We start from the raw sequence: 11,210 nt of genomic DNA, 5'->3' as shown, positions 1-11,210 counted from the left end.
TTCTTTTTTTAAACTAATGTGAGCAAATCATCCTCGTCAGAGATTACATTTATCACACTTTTTTATGGTAGCCTGATACAGAAACATAAAATACACATATAGCAAGCTATGATGCGTTTAGGTAAATTAAACTAAACTAAAAGACGTACCGTTTTTGTCATTGCTATTAGTGGCCATGCAGAAAATGTGTAAGCAGAGATCTCAGCTGGCTCTACAAATGTTGAGAAATGGAAAAGTGCTCTCTTGCTCAGCAGGGCGTCCATGTGTCTCGTAATTGGAAGAACCTCTTAAAATGTTTCAAGTGCTATTTTTGAGCCAGAAAGACTACAGACATAATGTACCGATGAGATCACTGCAATTTTGTTTAGGTAGAACAGAAATCTTTTATGTGTTATTGATGAGCTTTTGGGATTAAGTTAATTACTCGCATGGCTTTGTAGTGACTGACGTATGCTGACCACTTACAAGTTCTATAAATGAGCAAACCACTCTCACATGTTCTCTCACCTGTGTGATAAATGACAGTTTAGTCAAATGGTGAAAGGATCATGCTATTGTTCTCTTTCACTGAAAATAATACATTAACCAGAGCAGCTTTGTGCATTTTGGCTGACCCGAGTACGAGACAAAATTGATGAACTAGACTGCTGACGACCCCGTGTGACCTCACTTATCACTCTTGACCCTTGACCCATGTGTCCCTTTAAACAATTCCTTAATCACTCTCATGTTCTCACTGAGGTCAGACGAGTCTTTAAACAGCACAAGATGCCACATGCATTTGTCTCCTGTGTGACACTCACAGAAGCTAATGATGTTTGTCTTTTATGTAACCCAGAGATAAAACTAATGGTGGCAGCTGCACTGTCTGTCTCAGGCTGCCGTTATTCCTATTGTTATGTACCGGTCACATTTGCATACCTATAGATGCTTGTATCGAAGCGCCTCTGGATGACCTCAACGTTGCCAATAGCTGGCCATGCTTCTTCTCCATCAGCACCATTAGTAGGATCAAAACGAGCACAGGCCTTGTGACCCTATGACTGATTAGAGAGGTCAGTGAGTTAAGGTCAGACTCAGTTTAAGGATCTCAAGAGATGAAAAATGGATGCATATCAGTGCCCACAAAACATAGCCAGTCATCAGGGTCTCTGATAGGAAACCTGTCCACCATAAGAATGCTTAACTCAGGAGACACCCTCTGGCTTTCATTATAGGGCAATCTAAGCAGGGACGCCAGAAATGATGGGCAAAAACACTACGAAGAAAAGGTCAGCTGTTTAGCTGATGGCTTAATTGCCCTCAGAACCATACAAATGCTCACAGCACAAGGTTAAGCCAATGAGTTGATACAGAGAGGACCAATTTGAATTATTTTGATTTGGTTTATCATCATGATTAGGCATGCTATGGTGCTTTAGTAAACTCAAAGAAATGTGAGAATTTGCTGGGATTTGAAATCAAAAAAGGTAAAACAAATGATCAGCAGTGTTTTACGGAATTATCAAAGTAAAATACTCTTGTCACATACTACTAAATGGTCATAACTTACAAAATGGTCATAACTTACAGAAAAAGTACATGTCCTACAAAACCGAAGAATATTGAACGTTTTGTTCTATAAAAGAGTTTGCCACAGAATAAGTCCCTTGTTTTTAAAGTCTTGTAAAAAGTGTACTTCATCAACAAATAGACACTTATGCCAAAACCGACTGCACATTCAAAACAAAAATAAAAAGGGCCGCTTGCCGTTCCCTCTCCCTCACATCCTGTTGCACACAGCTTGCACATCAAACAGACCCATGATTTAATGTCCTCTAAATGCTGAGCGGAGTGATGCTGCGGTCAGAAGAGAAAACCAAGGCTCAGGGCCTCCCACAAAGTCTGCAATTTTGCCAATGTGTAAAATTTGCATATATTGTGTGTGTGTGTGTGTATTCATGTTTATAAGGGATATAAAAAAAAAGGAAAGAAACTGACTGTTGGTACTCTGATGTGAAGTACTTGCCCTTTACATTTATCCCCTGGCACAGTGTATAGTTCATTCACATATATCTTAATCAAACTACATTTATCATTCAAATGTGATGTTAATGCAAATATGCTTGTAAATATCTAGGTGTGGTTACAGAGATACATGCTAATGAGTGCCTAGGACTGGAATTGCAGATTGGGGAGGGATCCTCAAAGACATCTCAAAAAGACTTCCTCCTGTACAATTTGCAATGAACAAAAAGGAGGTGGAAACTGACATCCTGTCCCTTTTGTTTAAGACTGTTTTTGATATCCAAGCCATCTTCATCATCATCACTCATTCATGATTATGTTTGACAATGAGAGGCTCATGCTAACCCATGCACGAGTAAGTGTGCTTTGTCTATGTGTAATTATGAATGTTATATGCACATTGTTCACACATCTAATTAACACAAACAGACAATCACACTGATTGAAATGCACGCAAGCAGAATAACCTAAAGCCATCACCTCCCTTCCTCACAGTTGTCCCAAGACTGTCATGTGACTTTGTCGCTCCCAGTCACAAGCACAGTCTGTTCTAGCCCCTCTGCTGTAAAAGAGTGGAGGGGCAAAAAAAGTGAATCCAGTGAGAGACGTGTCACTGTGAGTGATGCGCTCCTGTGTCGGGGTGTAGTCCCCTCCACTCCATCTCTGACCGGCTCCCCCCATCCTCCAGGCCAAGACCCTCTCCATCTCTTCACATTACTCAGTGACCTGAAACCATGGGGCCAAAAAACCTAACCAGCTCCTTCGTCTTCTTAATGAATCCAATTTTTTGCCTGAGAGCACAAGGCATGCACATACATCCATCGCAACTCTAAATTATCTGACATTAATACAAATTAACAAGAGCCACCGCCATCAAGACTGTGCCAGCCCACAATGGCAGACAATGACAACGCATCTATATCACTGTACAAAAGACAGCAACTTATTCTATATCCCAAAATACAGAGTCAATAATCTCATTTAAATCCGGCTATAACCAAAACAAAAGCAGAGGGGCTGATTGGTGTCTGTGCCATTACACCATGAATTATACACAATATGTTATGAAAACATCCATACAATTGACTCTGCTCTATGGCAGCCATTAATTCCTGTCCTCCATTAAGTGGTTTAAATGATCTTGTAAGAGACCATACATCTCCTGATGCCCTTTATGAGATCAACACCTCCTCCCCCTTAGAACTTAATCGACCCTCAGTCCCATTTGTCCATGAAGTCTGATGCAGGGGAATAATTATTTCATCCCTAAAGGTTCTGAGGGGCCCAACTTGTCCATTACCCTCAGTAGATCTGCAGCAGGGAGGCCAAAGCTCCTCTTCGATCCATTCTCTTCTCTCATTTATGTTAAGCCAGCTTTAAATGTCAGTACAGTATTTGCATGCCAATGTGCATCTGTCTGAAGCTCGTTATTTTCTGATGTTGACAGCCTAATCGCATGCAAGTTTAGTCCACTTTGCTAACCCAATGCTTGCTCCAGGCAAGTCATACTGAATAGCATGCCATGGTTTTGTACCTGCAGAATTTGTCTGCAGCGGTATATCTTACTCACTTTTAGTGGGAAAACACAGAAAACGCAGCAACTTGCATCATCAGCTAAACAGTAATGACAGGAAACGTTCCATGCTGACGATCAAACACCACTGAATTAACCAAGTCCACTAAATAACATTGATATAAAAAGTAGGCCAATATAAATCATATCAATGACATGCTGAGGCTTCGATTCTCCCGCTCAAACTTGACTTTCTTCTTCCAAGATGTTTTGAGGATGACTGAGCAGAGAAGACTTTACCTCAGCAGGTCTGATATTACCCTTTTGACAGTCTGACCTTCAAGAGAGAGCTCAGTCCATCTCTCCAGAGAAGTTCATCATGCCCCTCATTCACTCAGACAGCAGCTCCTCCACACCTCAGCCGAGGCTAACACATAGACATTTGCTCAAGGGTAGCAATGTTTTGGTACTTCTCCAAGGAGGTGTAGAATTGGGCAGTGTCAGCATCTTTTAGGATTGTAAATACAACCCGTCACCATTCATCAGGTCACCAGAAGGAGAACACAGAAACTTCTAGGCATCATTATTTCGCTGTCCTCGAGCACCTTGACATGAGATCACTGCAGTGCAGCAAAGGGGTAGCATCCCTGTCCCAGTGTAGGCTAACCATCACATAGCCTTATTAATATCTTGCATAGTTTCAGTCACTTACCAAACTCTTGGCGACAGAGTTGGTTGAGCTGATGGAGGGTTTAAACACGTGAACGCAGTTAGTGGGCTGTCTCCCGCTTTCCGAAGTGTGGAACAGTGACAGCGGTGTGATCCTGTAACTATACAAGTTATGCATACAACGCTGCAGTGGGTTGAGAGACTGCAGTTAGAGAAATCCCCCCCCACCGCACCATCCAAAACACATAGAAAAAAAAGTTGAGAGGAAAAGGTTTGGGGGAGAAGCCACCAATGGGCAGGGCAGGGTGGTGGGATGTGGGATTAATTAAAAGCTGCTGTCACTGTGGTGTGCTGGTGACACGCAGCCACACGATTACTGAGATCTCTGTGAGAGAGGAATCTGCTCTCACAACTCATTTCCTCCCCATTGAGGGGCAGTAAAATGGGACCGTCTGTTGTACAAAATACCAAGAAAGCGAGAATCATTTTTCATCCAAGGGAATTGGAGAATCCAAAAGGAAGGAAAGGGCAGGGGTTGGAGAGGAAGGATGAGTAGAAATTATTTTGTTTTTGAATAAAAGTCTGCGGAATCTATTTCAATCGAGCGTACACTGGGCTGGTGGGAGGGAGAGGTCAAAGGAATTAAGACATTGTAATCCTAAGCTTGCCACTACTTAAAACCTGCTCAAGTTAACATGGTGATGTGTGTCTCTAGAGACACTATGACACTCACGCAGCTTAAACTAACATCTGGCAATGCTACCATATCTAACTTTCCACTTATTTCTTGGGATGCTTAGTAATCCCTTTGTTGCAACCAATATATTGAACACAACTATGAATCTAATGCTGCAGTGATTTGTCAACAATTTTGAAAATAGAATAATAATTAAAGTCATTTATCAAGCAAAAAGGTCAAATATTATTTGGTTCCAGCCTCTGAAATGTGAAGATTTGCTGCTTTTCTCTAATTTCTATCTTAGAAATGTATATCTTTGGGGTCTGGACTGTACTTAAGGAGGTCTATACACTACATATAAAGCCATGATAATTAAATATTTAAATTATAATGTTGAGGGTCAAAAAGTGAAATTTTGCTTGTTTTGTACAAATTATTTATAAGAATATAGGAATAAAGATCTAATAGTTGGATTCATTGAACGGGAGTTATTGTGATGCGTTTTTCAGCTGCTAACAAGCAAGCTGTCAAAATGGTTAACAGAGGTGTATCTTACGGTGTTGAGCATTAGAAGGGGAAACACTACGGTATTGAACGTGTTGAGCATTAGAAGGGGAAACACTACGGTATTGAATGAGACAAGGTATTAGGTATGTGCTTAATTGTGGCCAAATTACCACAGGGATAGTCAGTGGTACGGTCTATAATGGATATTCCTGGATATTAAATCTTCATCTGTAGAGGTTCCAATAATATTTGTCCTTCGTGTACTGAAGTAGCATATCACATGACATGGTTAAACTACGTTTGAGTAAAATTATTTAACCGCTTTAATTTAATAAATTAACAATAGGCTATAGCAGGGGGTCGGGAACCTATGGCTCGCGAGCCATATATGGCTCTTTCGATAAGCGCAATATGGCTCGCAGACTATTTTGAGCTGACATTTTTTAACATGTAATAAATAATTTTATTGTGTCATTTTAAAGTAAAACATTTAGCAGCGGATTTGTTTTTAGTTCTCCCCTCTCTTTCCTCCGCTCTGTATCTGGCGGTAGGTTAAGGCGTGTTCACACGTGTGTGTGTGTGTGTGTGTGTGTGTGTGTGTGTGTGTGTGTAGGGGGCGGATCCCCGCCCTTCGCAAAACTGAGCGGAGGAGAAACTGCACAGAGCAAGCAGTAGACCGGGGGGGTCAAACTCAATCACAGAGAGGGCCAACATTAAAAACTGGGACTACGTTGAGGGCCAAACACGGTCCACATTTATTGAACAGGATACACATATTGGATAAAGTGCAAAAAGATATGGAACATATTTAAGTAAACTGCAAACGGATTGTTGAGCAGTTCAATTTAAATTTCTGAGCAGCAAAGTCGGCAAATGCGCTCAGTTTATGAGCAGAATGCTGTCGGGAACACAGCGGTGGAGATGGTTTATCAGTGTTTGGAAACACGTAGTGACCAAAGTTTCCTTGCTGCATCAGAGTCTGCCACGGGCAGCTCGGCTTAGAACGCTCTCACTGCATCATACATGTCCGTGATCACACGGCCCTGAAGCTGCAGGTTTAACAGTGAGATGCTTCGTTATGTCGCACAAACAGGCCAGCTCACATCGTCCCAGAGATCTGTGGTGTGTTTCCCTTTGCTTTCCAAATTTTTTTATTTCATTCACATATTTAGTTACTTCCTCAAATGTCTTTTCCCGTGGTTGTGCCATGCATTGATTTAATTACCAAAACCGGCGGGCCAGTTATGACGGACATGATATTTTCTCGTGGGCCGGATATAATTGCCTTGAGTTTGACACCCGTGCAGTACACACTGAAACGTGCACATCAATTAGATGTAACGTACTAACGTAAACTAAATAACGTAAGCGTTTAGTTTATTTAATAAAAGAGCACCTGTTCAATGAAACATTGATGCAGCTATTAGTACTCTGAGACGTGTTATTCTTATGCACGCATAAAGTAGCATTCAAATGTATTAAATATATGGCTCTCAAGGAAATACATAAAATAATGTTTGGCTTTTATGGTTCTCCATGCCAAAGAGGTTCCCGACCCCTCGGCTATAGTCATGCGATTTTCAACAATGCGTTGTTCTGGATTGCGCCAGACCAGATCAATGTTACATCCTAATACAAGTATGAAAATGCCCACAGCCTCAAATGTTGGTCTTGAAGAACTGCAGCATTTATTCATGGACAAACTGAAACACACATTGTACCAACTTTATTGCTAATTTCTTCTCTGCTCTGATCGCCACCAGCTTTCTAATCCACCATCACTTTCTCTATCTCTCTCTATTGCTCAACACACTTGCTTTGCACACACTCAGGTTACACACTGAGCTATGGTACTCTTATAGAGCTCACTTCTAAATGTCTCAAATGAGGCTTTCTGGGTGGAGTTCTGCAGGTAGCGTAACAAACGGCCAGCACAGCAACAAAAACCACGTATGTATTGAGGAAGTGGATCAGATTATTGATTGCGGAGGCAAAGAAGTCTACAGTGGAAACACTGTTGCGGCGATTCATTTTGAAAGAGCAATGGCCTATGGGGAAGCTCAAACTTGACCGACCAATGGTATAACATTGTCTCTCACTTTGACCAATGGTATAAATTCATAATTTAACTTACTAGGTCACAGACTTTTGCATTTATATGGCTGACTCACACTTTGCTGCGGTTCAGCCTAAAACTTTGCAGCAGCACAAGATCCTTTTGCAAGCATTTTTCTTTTGGGTAATATTTACAATTTGTAAAACGCAATTTACATTCTCTTCCCAGACAGACGGCGCAGCCAGCTGACACCTGCATGCTTTAGCCTTACGCGGCTTTGTCAGATTAAAGCACTTATGGCTGCACTTTTTAAGGATTTTAATTGTGGATTCAGCGAATATATTTATATCAAGGTTGAGAAGTAAAATAAAAACGTCTTGTGGGATTTTGAAAGACATCCCACCTGTTCTTATGAGAGTGAGACATATAACAAACGGGTTTAGAGTGCTAAAGGTTACACCCCAGCCACAGATGTCATTAACAACAATTCTTATTAAAAAAGGTGATAGCTATGGTGAAAACAGGATACTGTAAATGAGAAAGACAGCAATGGAGCTTATTAACTCACAATGCACTTACTGTAGAGGGCAGATGGATGTGAATACACTGTGAAAGTCTGGCAAATAGAGAGCATGTGCATGTATGTGATCTCAGTTTTATCAAGCAAAAATATTCCCAGAATTTATTTTTATTTTATTTGAGAGATTGTTCCCCTCACCACCTAACAAACCAAAGAGTGTGCGCAACTCTTAAATTTAAGCTCTTCAGGAGTCAGATGAAAATGTAATACAACCAGATGCTTTAAGGCTACTAATTATTCATCTCCTTTAATATGCAGACATTTCATTTAAACAGAAACTTAGGCAGAAAAGGACATTTCCAGTTTCAGAAAACACTGCTGGGAATGCTGGCAGGCCCATTCTTCATATTCTAATTATGCTGGATTATTATTAGCATGAGACACAACTGACGAAGAAGACATACATTGATGGAAGTAGTGCACTAATGAAATCAGGAGATGCCGGGAAATGCACGCCGAGCCGATGATGTTAATATAGAAGGATTCTACTGGGTGTTGTGCAGAGACCAACTAAAAGCTTAGTGTGTTGAAGTAAAACACAAGAAAAACAGAAATAATTAATAATAATTTCTTCTTTTCTAGGGACAAAGCTCAGCTTGAGGCAAACATACTCTGTATACATACATCTGTTTATCACACATCCCTGGTGTTTCAGGCCGGCAGCATAAGGCCAAATGGTCCCAGATTGGTGCTAATGTGACAAAGGTGACGGCTTTTGTGAAGAGTCAACTGAAGTTGTCAATGGCACCACGATCTTGGTCATTAATCACTCAGTCGCCTGGTTGTGTGCATACATGACACGGGGGCAGGGTTGCAATGGAAGGGGGCTGAGCCCTGTAACATGGACTCTCATCCCAGGAAGCACAATGGACTTGGATGAAGAGGTCCCACACATTCATAGTTACCAGGTCACTAATCAAATTATGTTGATAGCCAGGGGTAGCACACAGGATAACAGAATTCATTTAGTATCCCTCACCTCTATTGTCTCTTCGCCAGGGCATCACTGGGGTCCGGAATAAATAAGTAACCCCCTTTTCTTCTCAATATATTTCAATCCCTTTAAATAAATAATGTGCCTTGTGAGAGAGGTATGAATTAAACAACAATGAGAGTATGTCATTTGGAACTTCTGATGACATAGTTGTCGCTGTAAAAAAACTATGCAAATTACAATCAGCAGATGGTCATCATTTTGGGCAAATTCACTTTGTCAGGCATAAGTAATGTATCACATTACAAATATGGCCAAAGTGTTATTGGACAACACATTTAAAAAAAGAAAAAAAGGGGGATGCTGAGGTGAGATCTGTCCATCCATCACTGTAGGTGATCATTTGGTTATATGTCCCCTGAGGTGACTAAACACAACCTGGCATGTCAGACAGGACTGTGTGGGTGTGCACATATATGCATGTCATTCATGCATATACCCCAGGCCCAAGGGGATCCAGTGCCTTTGCTATGTAGCATTTTAATTAATCCTGTGATGACAGAGTGGATCTGGCAGGTTATGTATGTCTTAGGGTAGGGGTGAGAGGGTAGTGAGGAGAAAGGAACATGACAGTGGGGTTAATGCCAAACCCACCAAAAGGCAAAACATAGCGAGCAGCAGGTCCACTCTTGGACAGGTGCTCCTTTTGGGGTCACCCGCCAACTCCCTAACCACACAAAGCCTGCCGTCTGTCACCACAGATTCAACCCACATGGCCAGAAATGGAGAAACGCATAGCCTCAGTTGACTCTGATAAATGTTATGAATTCTTAATGAGTACATAAAAACCAAACATTTACTTATGTTTGAGCCATTTCTACTAAAGGGTAAAAATGTACCGGTTGGTGGTTTGCTTAGATTGCGTGCTCATTTCCCTGACTTCTGGTCTTGTCCTGAGGTGCAGTTAGTTTGAGCAGCTTTAATGTGTATTTGACAGAGCGCAGAAGATGTATTATGATCATTGGTTTCTTTGCTTTGTGAAATTTGTCATGTCAATGACCATTTGAGCTCACATTTCACACTAAGTGTGATTTGAATATAAAGTTGGCCAAACATTTACATCATCTAAAGAAATCCTTGAGAAATTAAAATCTTCTTTGAGGGTGATTAATTGAAACCTTTAATGTGTCGGCCATTGTTTCATGCCCTGGAGTGGGCCACTGTACACGTTGGTGGTATAACTGAATGTGGGCCGGGCTGTCCATGTGCTAAACCATGTGCAGCCAGAATACTAAACACTGTGAAGGTGAGCAGTGGAAGTCTGTCCCAATGAGGAAATTGTAGGTCAGACTCAAAATGAGAATCGATTTAATCGATAAGTGCAATAAATGCAGAAGAATTTGTAAGTACTGTGAAACTTTGCGATTTCTCATTTCTCCATGCTGAGAAATACATCACCAAGACAGACCTTCAGTGTAAGGTTAGAACAAGACATACATAAGGACCTACGAACCATATTATGCATTACTTTCTTATGCCTTTACTGCCCATTAGTAGCATTATTATAGTGCATGAATGTCATTGTTATTTCTCTCTTTAGCACATTGGGTACACAAATAAATAACATCTGCCCCTCCAGCCCCCAAGGCTGTCTTTTTATCTTGGATTGAAAATACACGGGTCTTGTGCAATAAGGCCAGTAATTATAACTGAAAAATATATCAATATGATAGGGCACAAGGAAACATTGCTAGAGACTGCCAATCAGCAGAACAAATGGCTGAAGTATTGACTGGATACTCAACCAAGACAATGGGCCTCATTGGATGCCTGTCATTTAAGAGACAGCAATTAGCAGGTTTAAAAGCAGATCTCAGAGGCTGCTGAAAAGGCGCAAAGTTCCTCACTTAGCTGTTGTGAAATGAGAGAGAAAGAGGAATGTCTGTGAACAGTCAAAGTGCTTCTTTCATACTACAAGCACACAATCATGATGGTACTTTAAGCTACAGAAGAATAGAGAAAGGGAGACCAAGAGAGCAGATTAGAAAATAAATATTGTCAGAAAGGGAAACAAAGACAGAGTTATAGACCATCAACAACACAAAGGACACTGTGAAAAAAAGGAGTTATGCCAATGCAAATTAAAATGTGATTATTTCCTAGAAAATGAAAACCGCAGGCCTGTATTGTTGGTTCACATATAATTCATTAGGAGTAGTTTGTATCATGTATTCAAACAAACATATGTTGGTTTTATATGGAAAA

General features: G+C 40.8%; 1 protein-coding gene across 1 annotated transcript in view; it reads right to left on the bottom strand.

Moving 5' to 3' along the window:
* The window catches only part of macrod2 (mono-ADP ribosylhydrolase 2), a 367,748-nt gene that overhangs the window by 305,557 nt on the left and 50,981 nt on the right, over positions 1-11,210 (bottom strand). The window lies entirely within an intron of this gene.

The sequence above is a fragment of the Cottoperca gobio genome, chromosome 15 (genome assembly GCF_900634415.1).
Source record: "Cottoperca gobio chromosome 15, fCotGob3.1, whole genome shotgun sequence".
NCBI classification, from domain to species: domain Eukaryota; kingdom Metazoa; phylum Chordata; class Actinopteri; order Perciformes; family Bovichtidae; genus Cottoperca; species Cottoperca gobio.
The sequence above is the reverse complement of the archived record's forward strand: the minus strand, read 5'-3'. Positions and strand labels throughout refer to the sequence as shown.